Source organism: Microcaecilia unicolor, chromosome 1, assembly GCF_901765095.1.
Source record: "Microcaecilia unicolor chromosome 1, aMicUni1.1, whole genome shotgun sequence".
Lineage (NCBI taxonomy): Eukaryota > Metazoa > Chordata > Amphibia > Gymnophiona > Siphonopidae > Microcaecilia > Microcaecilia unicolor.
In genome coordinates this window covers 675,581,858-675,596,351 of record NC_044031.1, presented here as the reverse complement: position 1 = coordinate 675,596,351, position 14,494 = coordinate 675,581,858, and the positions used below count along the sequence as shown (strand labels likewise).

Below are 14,494 nucleotides of genomic sequence, written 5' to 3'. Positions count from 1 at the left end.
CGCGCCTCGCCGGCGAATCGGCCGCACAGGCCTGGAACCAGATGAGGAACGTAACACATAACAGATGGCAAAATACAGGCTAGCAGGGTCCATCATCTGCCCAGTAAGGTGGCTACAGTCATACCTAACATTCCAGGCAGAACATGAAGGCTACCTCCTCTATGCCTTTGTTTAGGATTGTACCTTCTGCTCTGTGCAGATGATACTCCTCTATATCATTTGGTTTGCTTTGATCTCATCCTCTTACTAGATAGGAATCCTGTGTGTTTATCCTACACCTTTTTCAATTCTGTCATTGTCTTTGTCCCAACCACCTATACTGGGAAGGTGTTCCAGGCATCCACCACCCTTTCAATGAAAAAGCATTTCCTGATATTACTCCTTTGGATTTCTCTACCCAAAATATATCACACTGCATTTCTTTACATTAAAGTTTAACTGCACAGCTTTTGCTCACGCTTCTAATTTTTGTAGATCACGTCTCAAATGTTGTCTACTCCTCCTAGGGTTTCTACTCTGCAAATTTTTGTGTCATCTGTAAAGGCTAACTTTCTTCTAACTCTTCAGCCATGTCGCTTACAAAAACATCAATCCCAGGACCGATCCCTGAGGCACTCAACTGCTTAACTTTCTTCTGAGTGAATTCTATTCACCATCACCCTCTGTCAGTCAATCAACTTCTTATCCACCACCTTGGGACCCGTATCCAGGGCACACAGTTTACTTATAAGCCTCCTATGAGAACAGTATCAAACACTTTGTGAAATCTAAGGAGACCAAATGCCCTCAATCTAGTTCTCTGTCACCCACTCAAAATTTAAAAAAAAATCAGATTTGATTGGCACGATCTTCCTTTACTAAAACCATGTTGCCTTGAATCTTGCAACCCTCTTGATTCTAGTTCACTATCCTTTTCTTTAGCAGCATCTCCATGACTTTTCCCACCACAGAGGTAAGACTTGCCTGCTAGTGGTTTCCCCACCTCTTCTGTAATACCACTTTAATAGAGACCACATCAGCCCTCCTCCAATCCCATGGAATCCCTCCTATCTCCAAGGATTTATTAAATATATCCTTTATAGCGGTATTTTCCAAGTCCAGTCCTAGAGTACCCTTCGCAAGTCAGGTTTTCAGGATATCCACAATGAATATGCATGAATTTGATTTCCATGCACTGCCTCCATTATATGCAAATCTCTTTAATGCATACCCATTGTGGGTATCTTGAAAACCTGACTGGCAAGGGGTACTCCAGGACTGGACTTGGGAAACACTGCTTTAGAGGACCTGACATAATTTCTTGGAGCTCCCTCAGTATCCTAGAATGTATTTCATCCTGTCCCATGGCTTTATCCACTTTTATTTTTGCAAGTTGTTCATAAACGCTCCTCTGTGAATGGCATAATATCTACTTCATTCCCACATGTGCCTTTGGTCAATCATTTGCAGTCCTTCTCCAGGATTTTCTTTTATGAACACTAAAGGGAAGTATTTGTTTAATATTTCCACATCACTCTCTATACATGGTGCCTCACAATCTTCAGGTTTTGTAATTCCACCTCTGGTCTTCCTCTTCTCCCCAATATACCTGCAAAAAGTCTTTTCACACACATCCCTCCCTTTTATATGTTTAGCCATTTTGTTTTTTAACACTTATACATTTGCCACCCTGATTTCTCCATCTTTCAGCTCTGTCTGGTATTCTTTTCTGTGTTATTCTTGTGATCTTCTCTATTTTATAAACATGGATGAAGAAGCTAAGCTAGAAGTTGTTTTGGATACTGTTTTGAGGATTTAATCACATATTTGTAATGTTTCATTTTTTAACCACATTCAATGTGGTTGGTTTTATGTTGTTTTTAACAAGGAATGTTTTAAATCTATGATTCATTCAGATGACTTATCTGAAATGTCAAGTGGCTGAATTTAAAGGAGAAAGGAATGCCATTACTGCTAATGAATCCTGTAGTAGCACTGGGCATATGCTCATTAGTAAGAAAGAAAAGAAGCTGTGTAGCCCCCTGGATGAGTGTATGTTATTTTCTAATCTCTTCGAGAGATTAGAAAATAACATGCACTCATCCAGGGGGCTACAGTAGTAAGAGACTTGGGTACCTGTGAAATAGTGGTAAGAACATCCAAAGAGGTACTTTGCATGTCAAGAATAAAGTGTAGATGAAAAAGAAGGAAAAACCCAAAATGAAACCCTGAGGGGAAAGTAACATAAGGATGACAGAGTGGAACTGGAGTTATAGATCAGAAATTTAAATAGCCTGGAAAGTTATAAAGTGAATCATGTTTGGAAGTCACTAAACAGGCAGAGCACAGTAAGGGGGTTGAGGAAAATAGTAAGGGTTTTGAGGAAAATAGAATAGCCTATCACAGAGGTGGATAAGGGGGCCTTACAGGTACGAGGGCTGAGGACTGGACACGAGCAAGAGCATTAAGAAGTCTATGACAATAATCAATGTAAAAATCCTGCTGGTGCCATACAACCATTGACAATGCCCAGAAAACTTGAAAAGCTTTAGTACCCCAAAATAAACTACTGAAGTGAGTTTAGGTAATAAGACTTGTAGGAAAAACCTAAACAAAAAGCCAGCAGACCTAAAGATCACTAACATTATTAATTCTATGAAAATGTCAGTAGCTGAAAACAAGATAAAAACATGTATCATTTTTTTAAACTTGTTTTAACAGCAAGTACAGCTTCATTAAGCATACATTCTCAACAATTAGCAATATACAGAATCATTCCAACAGCAAGCCACTAGTGACAGCATTCTCATTAGTCCCAATGCAAGTTAAACCTTACTCATGATTTAACAAGATGCAAATTGATTACACCAAGAGAGTGTGGATAGTATCTGTGTATTTGAGGTCAGCAACCTCTTCCACTTTCTCTCTAAACAAGTTATCCCCTTGGCACAGCATGTCAGACTTCTCTTGAACTGCTGGCTCTAGGTCAGAGACATGCAGCCATGAGAGTCTACGCATCCCCACACCTGTTCTAGAACGTCTGGATGCTACATCAAATGTATCATAGGTACTACTAGCCAGATGTCTACTCTCCATCTGCTTACTGGCCAGCTGGTGAACTTCTGCGGCCTGCTCTGAAGGAAGCAAATCCACCAGAATCAGTGCAACATTTACCAAACACTCCAAGTACAGGCTTGTGTACAGCTGGTAGGACTAGATGCAGGAAATGAGCAATGAGGCCTGAAAAGTCTTTCTCCCAAAATGAATCCAAAGTTCTGGGCGCCGAAGCACAAGTCCAAGAACTCTTGGCCCGCTTAAGAGCGGATTTGACCATCATGGAGGTGTGGTGCAACTGTGCCTTCTCAAATCTGTGAGCCTTCTGGATATGATACTGCATACCCACCTTTTTGGGTGTGACCCGCACCATGAGGGGAGACTCCCAGTTCTTCATCAGTGTGTCCTTAAGGACAAGGTGCAATGGTACAGTGACCCCTTCCTTATGGGGAGACTGATAGCCCAGGACATACATCTCTGCCCTGGGCTCCTCCTCCATCTCCAACTTAAATGGGACAGCTGCAGTCATCTCCCTTACAAAACTGGTGAAAGAGTGCCTCTGGAGAAGATTTCAGTCTCTCTTGAGGAGGAGAGGGATCAGATGGAATTCCATATGACTCCTCCTCCGAGAAGTAATATGGATCCTTATCTGACTCCCATGAGCGGTCCCAATCAGACTGCTCACCATACTCAGGAGCAGGTGAATGAGTACATACCAACCTTGCTGGGGTGGAACATGTCCACGCTCCAAGGAGCTTTGAGGAGCAGCTCTACCTCCAGACTCCGGGGGAGGCACTGCCTGCCCAGGCATCGACACCGACGACCAGCGAAGCCTATGGGCGGGACCAGAGCTTGAGAGACAGGAAGGCCGAAGGCGCATCGAGCGAAGAACACGCGCTTCGCTGCCGCTGCACGCCGCCTTAACCCCGACTCAGAGGACGGTACGCTTTTTAAATTTCAGGAGGAGGGGGGTCCCTGGTGCTGGGAGGGAGGGAGGGAGGACGGGCGGGCTGATGCTTGTTGGGTTAGAGGGAGGGAGGGCGGGAGGGAGGCCGAACTGGTACTTGGAGGGAGGGAGGGAGAGTGGGCGGACCAGCGATGGCGACGGCGCACTTGCCAAGGGAGAGGGCTCTGCGTGCCCTCTCTGGCACGCGTGCCATAGGTTCGCCATCACTGTTACAGGGGAAGAAAGTGAAGAAGGGAGGAGGAGAGAAAAGATATTGTGAAGAGAGAGGAGGCCCTGAAAATAGAGTTCAGAGCACAGACAGAGGAACAGAACCAGAGAAAGGGAATAAGATAATTAGAAAAATAAAATCACCGGACAACAAAGGCAAGAAAAATAATCAATATGTCAGTTTTGAGAATTGACATCTGCAATCTATATTTCACACTATATGGGTGAAAATGCAAGGGGGACACTTCATGCGACAAATCAAGCGATCAAAACTTTTGATCGCGATTGATCGTGCGCTTGTGCCTTTTGATCGATGGACAGCCCTAATAAATGAATAGCTAAATAAATAAATACATTTTACGCCTACATAAATTTTTACAACAGATAACATTCCCACTTAAGCCTACAATCTGCCTGCTGATGTATGATGTTCATCATTAAATAGGCCTAATGTAAACAAACTTAAACTGGTATAGCACACTCACATGGGGTTGTAAGAATGCATAAAATGCAAAAATACAGTACTTAACTTTCTGTTCAATAGATATTTATCCATTTGCCAATTCAGAACAAACACAATATAATGAGAATTTATACCTCCAAATTTATGAAGAAAACAAGTTGGCTTTTTGTATATTTTGAAATTCTTCTTTCATTTCATACTCCAGTATATACTGTACCCTTTTGAATTTTCCCAAAGCGATAGAATACCTTTTCTTAGACAAAATACTCTTTTCAAAAAATAAAACAAAATTTCTCCAATTGCAATATAAATAAAATACCCAAGAAACTTTCCCCCATCCCCCAAAAGATGAAATGTATTCATACCTGTTAATTTCATTGCTTGAGTCCTACTAGACCAGTCCAGACACGTGGGTTGTGTCCCTTTACTAGCAGATGGAGATAGGGAAACTAAACTGTCCCAATGACACCACTGGTACAAGGGCTGGTGCAAGAAGGAATCCTTCAATATGCTAATGACAAAGCAAACCGGGAAATAAAAAAGGAGACATGAGAGGGGTTATTTTAAACCCCCTTCAGGAACCTAACCAGAACTAAACAATCTTGCAGCAAGCTCTTCAATATTTCCTGAACTAGACAGGCTGCAGGCTAAATCCCAGTGGATCTCAAACCAGTCTTCCATGGTGGGTCCTAGACTGTCCAGTAGGACTCAAGGAATGGAGATTAACATGTACGAATACATTTCACCTTCCTTATTGTCGAATTAGACCAGTCCAGACAAGCAGGATGAACCACAGCTGTCCCTGGGGTGGGGGGTGGGGGGGGTGGGGGGGGGAGACCAAGCCCATTGAAGAACAGCCCTGCCAAAAGCCATATTGCCCTTAAGTGCTTAACAAATGAGCACAGTGACAATCAGGTCGACGCTCTGCAGATATCTACTGGTGAAACTGCTCCAGCCTCAGCTCAGAAAGGTGCCTGTACCTGAGATGGGTGCAACAGCAGTCCCTTGGGAACCACTTTGCGCTGCGGAATATACGCATCCCTATGAACATCTTAATCCAGTGTACTATGGAGGATTTAGAAACGATTTCTCTCTTACCCGGCACCTGAACAACCAACCTATCCAACCTGCAGAAGTAATTTTGACCTCTAATTATAGCAAAATGACTAACATCCAGCTTGCTAATCTTTCTAACATTTTCAGAATCCCTGCTATCCACGAAGACAGAGAGAACAATTGCCTTGTTCAGATTAAAGGGAGAGACTACTTTGGTTAGAAATGACAAGATTGACCAAGTTGAAGTGTCATTCACATGTCGAGCGCATTCGACATGGTAAACCATAATATACTGCTAAGACTACTTAGCCACTTCGGGATTGTAGGAAACGTACTCAATTGGATCAAAGGCTTTTTAACCACCAGAACATACCAAGTAAAATCAAATTCAAACATATCATCACCGTGGAAAGCAGACTGCAAAGTACCTCAAGGATCACCATTATCACCAATACTCTTCAACATGATGATGATCCCACTGGCAAAGTCCTTATCCAATCGAGGCCTTAACCCATTCATCTATGCAGATGATGTTACAATCTACATTCCCTTCAGACATGCCTTGACTGAAATAACTAATGAAATCAATGAGGGCCTGAACATCATGGACTCATGGGCAAACTCATTCCAACTGAAACTGAACACCGAAAAAACACACTGCCTTATCCTCTCATCCCAACATAACAACTACAAACCTGCAACAATAAACACCCCAGGACACGCACTCCCTATTTCAGACACCCTAAAAAATACTCGGAGTCACAATCGCCCGCAACCTCACTCTCGAGAGCCAAGTAAAAACCGTAATAAAGAAAATGTTCTAAGCAATGTGGAAACAAACGAATAAAACCTTTCTTCCCGAGGGACACCCGTAAACTAATACAATCAATGAACCTAAGCCATGCAGATTACTGCAACAGAATCTATGCGGGATGTAAAGAACAACTCACAAAAAATCTCCAGACCGCCCAAAACACAGCAGCCAGACTGATATATGGTAAAGAGTCATTCCATGCCAAGTGGTCTAAAATTAAAAAAAGTTCCCACCATCATGTTCTCCAATTTTGTTCAAGTTTTATCTGTTGTGCGAGTCAGGTGTTAAACGAAGTTTCCCAAAATTTGAGGTCTCTAACTGCAATAGTTGCAGATCTAGACCCCCTTTTCTGAAAGGTTGTCAGTCCATGAGCACGAAACATTTACCAAAATGCCATTTTTGGGATCTAATAAAATCCAAACACATTTATAAGAATGGCTAAAAAATTCAAATCCTACTTAATGGCTACTTAATGGTGAAGAAGGGAGCTTCTGGAGGACTCAATAAGTCCATGCAATACAGACAAAGCAAGTTTAGGGCTACAATCACTAACAAAGGATGGCAACCCAGGATGGAAAGATATAGGGGGCCTCCTGGCAGAGCTAGGGTTGCTGCAGGGTGTTGATTCCTGTCGAATTGGCTCCCTTCTTGAAAACAAAGGCCACTTTGTGCTTTTTCCTGATGCCACCAGATCAAAGTGGGATACTTCCTACCCCCCTCTCCACCCAGCCCAGAAACTGGGAGGCTTCTGAACACAGTTCCAATTCCCCTGGGTTCAGTGCCTGATGACTCATGAAGTCTGCTTGCACATCTTAAGCATCCAAGAAGCCCCTGCGGCATTCCTGGTTTCTCCTTGTTTGCTGATCACCACCAGTGTGATATTGTCCGACATCACCGGACCACATTCCCACCAAAAAAGGGAGGAAGTGCTGCAGAACCAAAATGGATAGCTCTCATCTCCAGGAGGTTAATGGACTACAACACTTCTAGCTAGGGCCATCTTCCCTGGGCTAGGTTGCTGCAGCAATAAGCACCTCGGGCAAAGACGACATCTGTGATCACTACTATCCAACTGGAAGGATCAAGCAGACCACCTCCCCAGAGTAGGCGACTTATCTTTACCCACCAAGCTAATTCCCACATCTGGATGGGAATACCGATTTTGAAATCCTCAGAATGAATGGCCCACTGAGACAATAGCAGTTGCTAAAGGGTCTCTTGTGAGTGCGTGCTAAGAACCCACCTTGAGGGTCACTGCAATGGACTCCAAGAGACTATAGGTACTTCCAGACTCATAAAGGTGGCCTGAATGCAAAGAGTCCTCTTCTGAGCCTGGAATTTGTGCAACCTCTCTTCCTGGAAGAAAACCATCCCTACCCTTGTGGGGGAAAAAAAATCACCAGAAGTACAGTACTCCAAAATCTGTGAATGGATCAGCTGACTCTTGGCATAAATCAACACCTAACCAAGGTGCTCCACAAAACACAGCCAAGGTAGCTTGCCTGGAGTTGGACTCCAAGTCCACCTGGATCAGCCAGTTAACCAACTAAGAGTGGGCTTAAATGTCCTGCTGTTGGAGGAATGCACCATCACTTCCATGAACTTGGAAAAGGTCCAAAATGCTGTGGCCAGATCAAATGGAAGGGCTCTAACTGAAGTTGGCTGCCCAGTATGCAGAAGTGCAGAAAGCATTGTGGTACTCTCTTATCAAAGGAGGTATGATTCTGTCAGATCCATGGAAGTAAGAAACTCTCCCAGTCAAACTGCAGCAACCATGAACCACAAGGTCTCCATCCGGAAGTGAGATCGTAGGACAGCACTGACTCTTCCAAGTCCGGGACAGGATGGAAGGAACCCCCCCCCCACCCCTTTCTTTGAGACCACAATGTAGACAAAGCAGCAGCTGTGACCCCTCTGCTGGTTAGGAGGAGGACACTAGTTCCATGGCTTCTAACTGAAACAAGCAGTTCATTGTCCCTCTCAACACCTCTCCTCAGGCATGGAAGCCACACAAGGATACCATAAGGTATCAAAGGAGTTCAGCAAATTCCAGGGTGCAACCCTGCTTTACAGCTTCCAAGAATAATGAATCTGATGTGAACAAGGCCCATATGGGATAAAAAGAACTGAGCCTGCAGCCTACCACTACCTCAGAGGGACCCTGCCTAACAGGTACCCTTGATGGTAATGGCAGTGGAGGAGCAGCCAGAGTACCAAGCCCCTTTTACATAAGTATTGCCATACTGGGACAGACCAAAGGTCCATCAAGCCCAGCATCCTGTTTCAAACAGTGGCCAATCCAGGTCACAACTACCTGGCAAGATCCTAAAACAGTACAATACATTTTATGCTGCTTATCCTAGAAATAAGCAGTGGATTTTCCCAAAGTCATTTTAATAATGGCTTAAGGACTTTTCTTATAGTATAATTATACAATATCCAAACCTTTTTTTAAACCCCGCTAAGCTAACCGCTTTAAGCACATTTTCTGGCAATGAATTCCAGAGTTTAATTACATGTTGAGTGAAGAAAAATTTCTCCAATTCGTTTTAAATTTACTACTTTGTAGCTTCATTGCATGCACCCTAGTCCTAGTATTTTTGGAAAGAGTAAACAAACGATTTACGTCTACCTGTTCTATTCCATTCATTATTTTATAGACCTCTCTCATATCTCCTTTCAACCATCTCATCTCAAAACTGAACAGCCCTAGCTACTTTATCCTTTCCTCATTGGGAAGTCATCCCATCTCCTTTATCATTTTCATCGCCCTTCTCTGTACCATTCTAATTCCACTATATCTTTTTTGGGATGCGGTGACTAGAATTGCACGCAATATTTGAGGTGTGGTCACACCATGGAGCGATACAAAGGCATTATAATGGCATTATAATGTCCTCATTTTTGTTTTCCATCCCTTTCCTAATAACACCTAACATTCTACTTGCTTTCGTAGCTGGGACCATAGCTTTCGCCGCACAATAAGCATAGGGTTTCAACATATCATCAACGATGACACCTAGATCCCTTTCTTGGTCGGTGACTCCTAATGTGCAAACTTGCATGACGTAGCTATAGTTCTGGTTCACCTTTCCCACATACATCACTTTGCACTTGCTCATGTTAAACGTCATCTGCCATTTGGATGCCCAGTCTTCCAGTCTTGTAAGGTCCTCTTGTGATTTGTCACAATCCTCTTGCGATTTAACAACTTTGAATAACTTTGTGTCGTCTGCAAATTTAATTACCTCTCTAGTTACGCCCATCTCTAGATCATTTATAAATATGTTAAAAAGCAATGGTCCCAGCACAGACCCCCTAGGGAACCCCACTATCTACCCTTCTCCACTGAGGATACTGACCATTTAACCCTACTCTCTGTTTTCTATCTTTTAACAAGCTTTAAATCCACATTGAGTACACTACCTCCTATCCCATGACTCTCCAATTTCCTCTGGAGTCTTTTGAACACTGAAAGGATAGCCCTATGTGGTCTGTAGACCTAGTGGGCAATCTAATAGGCTGTTTCTCTTGCCAAAAGAGTACCCAGTCTCTAGGGCAGGACTTGCTCCCAGCTGACTGCAAGGAAATCTGCGAACAGTCCTCCATCAACCACTGGGGTTTGACTTTGTCAAGGTACCCATGAGTTTCTCCAAGTCCCCACCAAAGTGGAGTCGGCCCAGACAAGCAATTTGCTTAGGCATGACTTGGAGGTTGAATCCATTGCCCAATAGTGAAGCAACAGCCATCTGTGAGCAACCATAATCAATGCCATGGACTGGGAGGAGATGTGGATGGAATCTTACAATGCATCAGCCTGGAATTTGACAGCTGCACGGGAGAGAGGATGGCATGATTCCCGTGGGGATCCCCTCTAGGTCTGCGGGAATCCCACAGGGATTGACCCAGGTCTGTGGGGATCACATGGGGATGGACACAGGTCTTGCAGGATCCCCGTGGAAATGCATGCCAATCCGAGCTTTGCCTCCCCTCCCCTGAGCCGCAGACTGCCCTCCCGGCACATATCTCAAGCTATCCAGGTGGTCTAGTGGATTCTTCAAGGCAGGAAAGATCCCTACTCTTTTCTGCCTGCTGCCACTGATCCTCTCGCAGCTGCCATTTTCTTAGAAATGGCTGCTGAAACTTCCAGCCTCACGAGACTTGTTCTTTATTGTTGGTAGCATTTTTATTTAATCTCACTTATAGCATGGAGGGGTATAATCGAACGTCGCCAGCGATCTATTTTGGCGGCGGCACAACAGCTGGCCGGAACCAGATGGCCGGCCATCTATATTTTCGATAATACGGTTTAGCCCGGCCAAATGCCAGAGTTCGCCGGGATTGAGATCGCCGGTTTTGTTTTTCAGCGATAATGGAAATAAATGCCGGCCATCTCAAACCCGGCGAAATCCAAGGCATTTGGTCGTGGGAGGAGCCAACATTTGTAGTGCACTGGTCCCCCTGACATGCCAGGATACCAACCGGGCACCCTAGGGGGCACTTCTAAAAATATTTTAAAAAATACAAAAAAAGCTCCCAGGTGCATAGCTCCCTTACCTTGGGTGCTGAGCCCCCCAAAACCCACTCCCCACAACTCTATACCATTACCATAGCCCTTATGGGTGAAGGGGGGGCACCTACATGTGGGTACAGTGGGTTTTGGGGGGGTTTGGAGGGCTTAACATTTACCACCACAAGTGTAACAGGTAAGGGGGGGATGGACCTGGGTCTGCCTGCCTGAAGTGCACTGCACACATTAAAAACTGCTCCAGGGACTTGCATACTGTAGTCAGGGAGCTGGGTATGACATTTGAGGCTGGCATACAGGCTGGTAAAAAAAGGTTTTTATTTTTTTAGTGTGGGAGGGGGTTGGTGACCACTGGGGGACTACGGGGAGGTCATCCCCCATTCCCTCCGGTGGTCATCTGGTGCGTTGGGGCACCTTTTTGAGGCTTGGTCGTGAAAATAAAAGGACCAAGTAAACCCGGCGAAATACTGATTAACGCCGCTTTTTTTTTTTCCATTATCCGTGAAAGCCGGCCATCTTGTAGCTACGCCCATGCCTGGCCTTTGCTACGCCGCCGACACGCCCCCATGAACTTTCGCCGGTGAGGCGACGGGAAAGCGGCGATGCTGTCAAAAAAGCCGCTTTCAATTATACCGATTTCACCGCTTTTCAGAGATCGCCGGCCATCTCCCGATTTATGTTGGGAGATGGCCGGTGATCACTTTCAAAAATAAGCCTGATAGTAACATAGTAGATGACGGCAGAGAAAGACCTGTACGGTCCATCCAGTCTGCCCAACAAGATATTTTCAAACATGCTGGCTTGTGCAAATGGATGTACACAGAGAAAGTAAGTATAATAATGGAATAACTTCTCATAGGCACAGAAGTAATTTATTATAAATCGTAATCAGTGTGTCATTTGGAGGGGCTGGTTAAAGGGACACCCTAGTACTATTATATTCGTAAAAAGATTTTTTTTGTTCCGGTAAAGAGCCCGATGCAGTCTGCAAATTACATGGACCTACTCAGGTCCTAAGGTCCCAGAGGATCCACAGAAAGAGCCTTCAACTAAGCCATATCCAAAAAATAGAAGAAGGCCCCTCTGACCTCAGAACATCCCTCTATGGGTCCCCCTGAATAGGCATCAAAATGGCTGCCATTCCTGCCAAAGACAGGAGAGCCATGGCTGCCACGCTGAACTCCCGACACAATAGCTCCCTTGCTGCTGGTGCTTTCCAGAGCTAGCAGGAGCACCTCATAAATGGCACCAACAAAGCAGGGCAGAAGGGGCTGGCAGCAATATAAAGACGTTCAGGGTATGAGGCATCCAGACTGGACTCCAGTGGCAACCCTCCCATAGAAACAAACCTTGGACCAATCCAATATCAGGACTGAGACCAGATTGCCCACCCTGAAATTGCCTTCCTGCCCCCTCCCCACCTCTCCCCAGCACTGCCTCTGTACCTACCATGCTGCACCGACTGGTAGGCTCTTCCTCCCCCCTCCAAAAAAAATAAAATAAGATGAGAGAATAAAGCACACAAAATTAAACCCTTGTTAAGTACCTTTTTTTTAAAACAAGGTTTGGGGGCAGGGGAAGGGAGACACACTTGGATGTGACTTTGCCCAGGTCCCCAAGAGTTCCTCCACGTCCTCACACCAAAAAGGAGGCAGCCCAAACAGGCAAATACTTAGGTCTGCTCCTCTGGCAGGGGCCCCCCTAGGGACCTGTGCCAGCTCAGCCAGCAAACAAGAGCATATGATCTAAAGCTCAGGGATGAAGACTTCAAAAGCTCTCCTGGCTCAACTGGTATAAGGACTGTGACCCAAACCCCAGGAGCAACAGCTCAAGGACCAGGAACCAAGATATAACCGCCAAATCCTAAGAAGGTCCAAGGCAGTGTACTAGAAGTAAAATAAATAAATCATATAGTTTAAACAAAAATTACAGCTACATATTCATTAAACAGATACAGGCTGTGGACTGTAACCCAGGGAGTCAGACCTAGCTCACCTAGACCTCATTGCACCAGTCCAAATAGGATTCCAGCCTGTACCAGTCCTTATACCGGTGATATCACTCAATAGTTCAGTTTCTGTAGCTCCATCTACTTCTACTACTAACTAGGGTTAGATAGACATTCCTCTCAACGGAGGAGGGTAAATAGTGGAGTGCAGCAGGGATCACTACTGGGACCGGTGCTATTTAACATATTTATAAATAATATGGAAATCAGAACGATGAGTGAGGTGGTTAAATTTGAAGATGACACAAAACTATTCAAGGTTGTTAAAGTACATGCAAGACTGTCAAAAACTGCAGGAAGGCCTTAGGAAAAATGCAAACTGATGCATATTGGAAAGAATAATCCGAATCATAGTTACCTGATGCTACGGTCCACTTTGGGGGTCAGCACTCAAGAAAAAGATCTTCTGCTCAATGTGCGGCAGAGGCCAAAAAAAGTAAACAGGATGATAGGAATTATTAGGAAAGAGAGGAATAAGAGCAAAAATACTATAAAGCCTCTGTATTGCTCCACGGTGCGACCACACCTTCAGTATTAAATTCAGTTCTGGTCGCCACATCTCAAAAAAGATATAGTGGAATTAGAAAAGGTTCAAAGAAGAGCAACCAAAATGATAAAAGGGATGGAATTCCTCTCATATGAGGAAAGGCTAAAGAGGTTAGGGCTCTTCAGCTTGGAAAAGAGACGGATGAGGGGAGATATGATTGAGGTCTACAAAATCCTGTGTGGTGTAAAATGAGACGCGTATCGACTTTTTTACTTGTTCCAAAAGTACAAAGCCTAGGGGACACTCAAAGAAGGTACATGGAAATACTTTTAAAACAAATAGGAGGAAATATTTTTCACTCAACAAATAGTTAAGCTCTTTGCCGGAGGATGTAGTAACAGCAGTTAGTGTATCTGGGTTTAAAATAGGTTTTGACAAGTTCCTGGAGGAAATGTCCATAGCCTGCTACTGAGACAGATATGGGGAAACTACTGCTTGACCTGGGATTGGTAGCATGGAATGCTACCACTATTTGGGCTTCTGCCAGGTACTTGTAACCTGGTTTGGCCACTGCTGAATACAGAATACTGGGCTAGATGGACCATTGGTCTGACCCAGTATGGCTATTCTTATGATCTTAACCATGTTAGCTGGTTAACACAGGATTGACAGCTAATACGGAAGGAGGAATGAAATGGGCAAGGAATGCAAGTTACAGTGTGTAGCAACTACTGCCACATTAACTAACATGCAGGTGTTTCATTGCATTATCTACAAAAGAAAGGAGTGAGGCGGATCCAAAGGGGATGTCAAAATAAGAGTATTTATTGTGAAAATCGTAAAAACGACCCGACACGGCCGTGTTTCGGCACAAGGGCCTGCCTCAGGGGTCAAACAAATCTGTCAAATTGTAATAAAAAATGTTTGACTT

The 14,494-nt window shown here is 44.3% G+C and overlaps 1 protein-coding gene across 1 annotated transcript in view; it reads right to left on the bottom strand.

Annotated features, from left to right (window-relative positions):
- NPTN (neuroplastin) overlaps nt 1–14,494 on the bottom strand; it is a 215,339-nt gene that overhangs the window by 111,310 nt on the left and 89,535 nt on the right. The gene's annotated exons all lie outside the window — the stretch shown is intronic.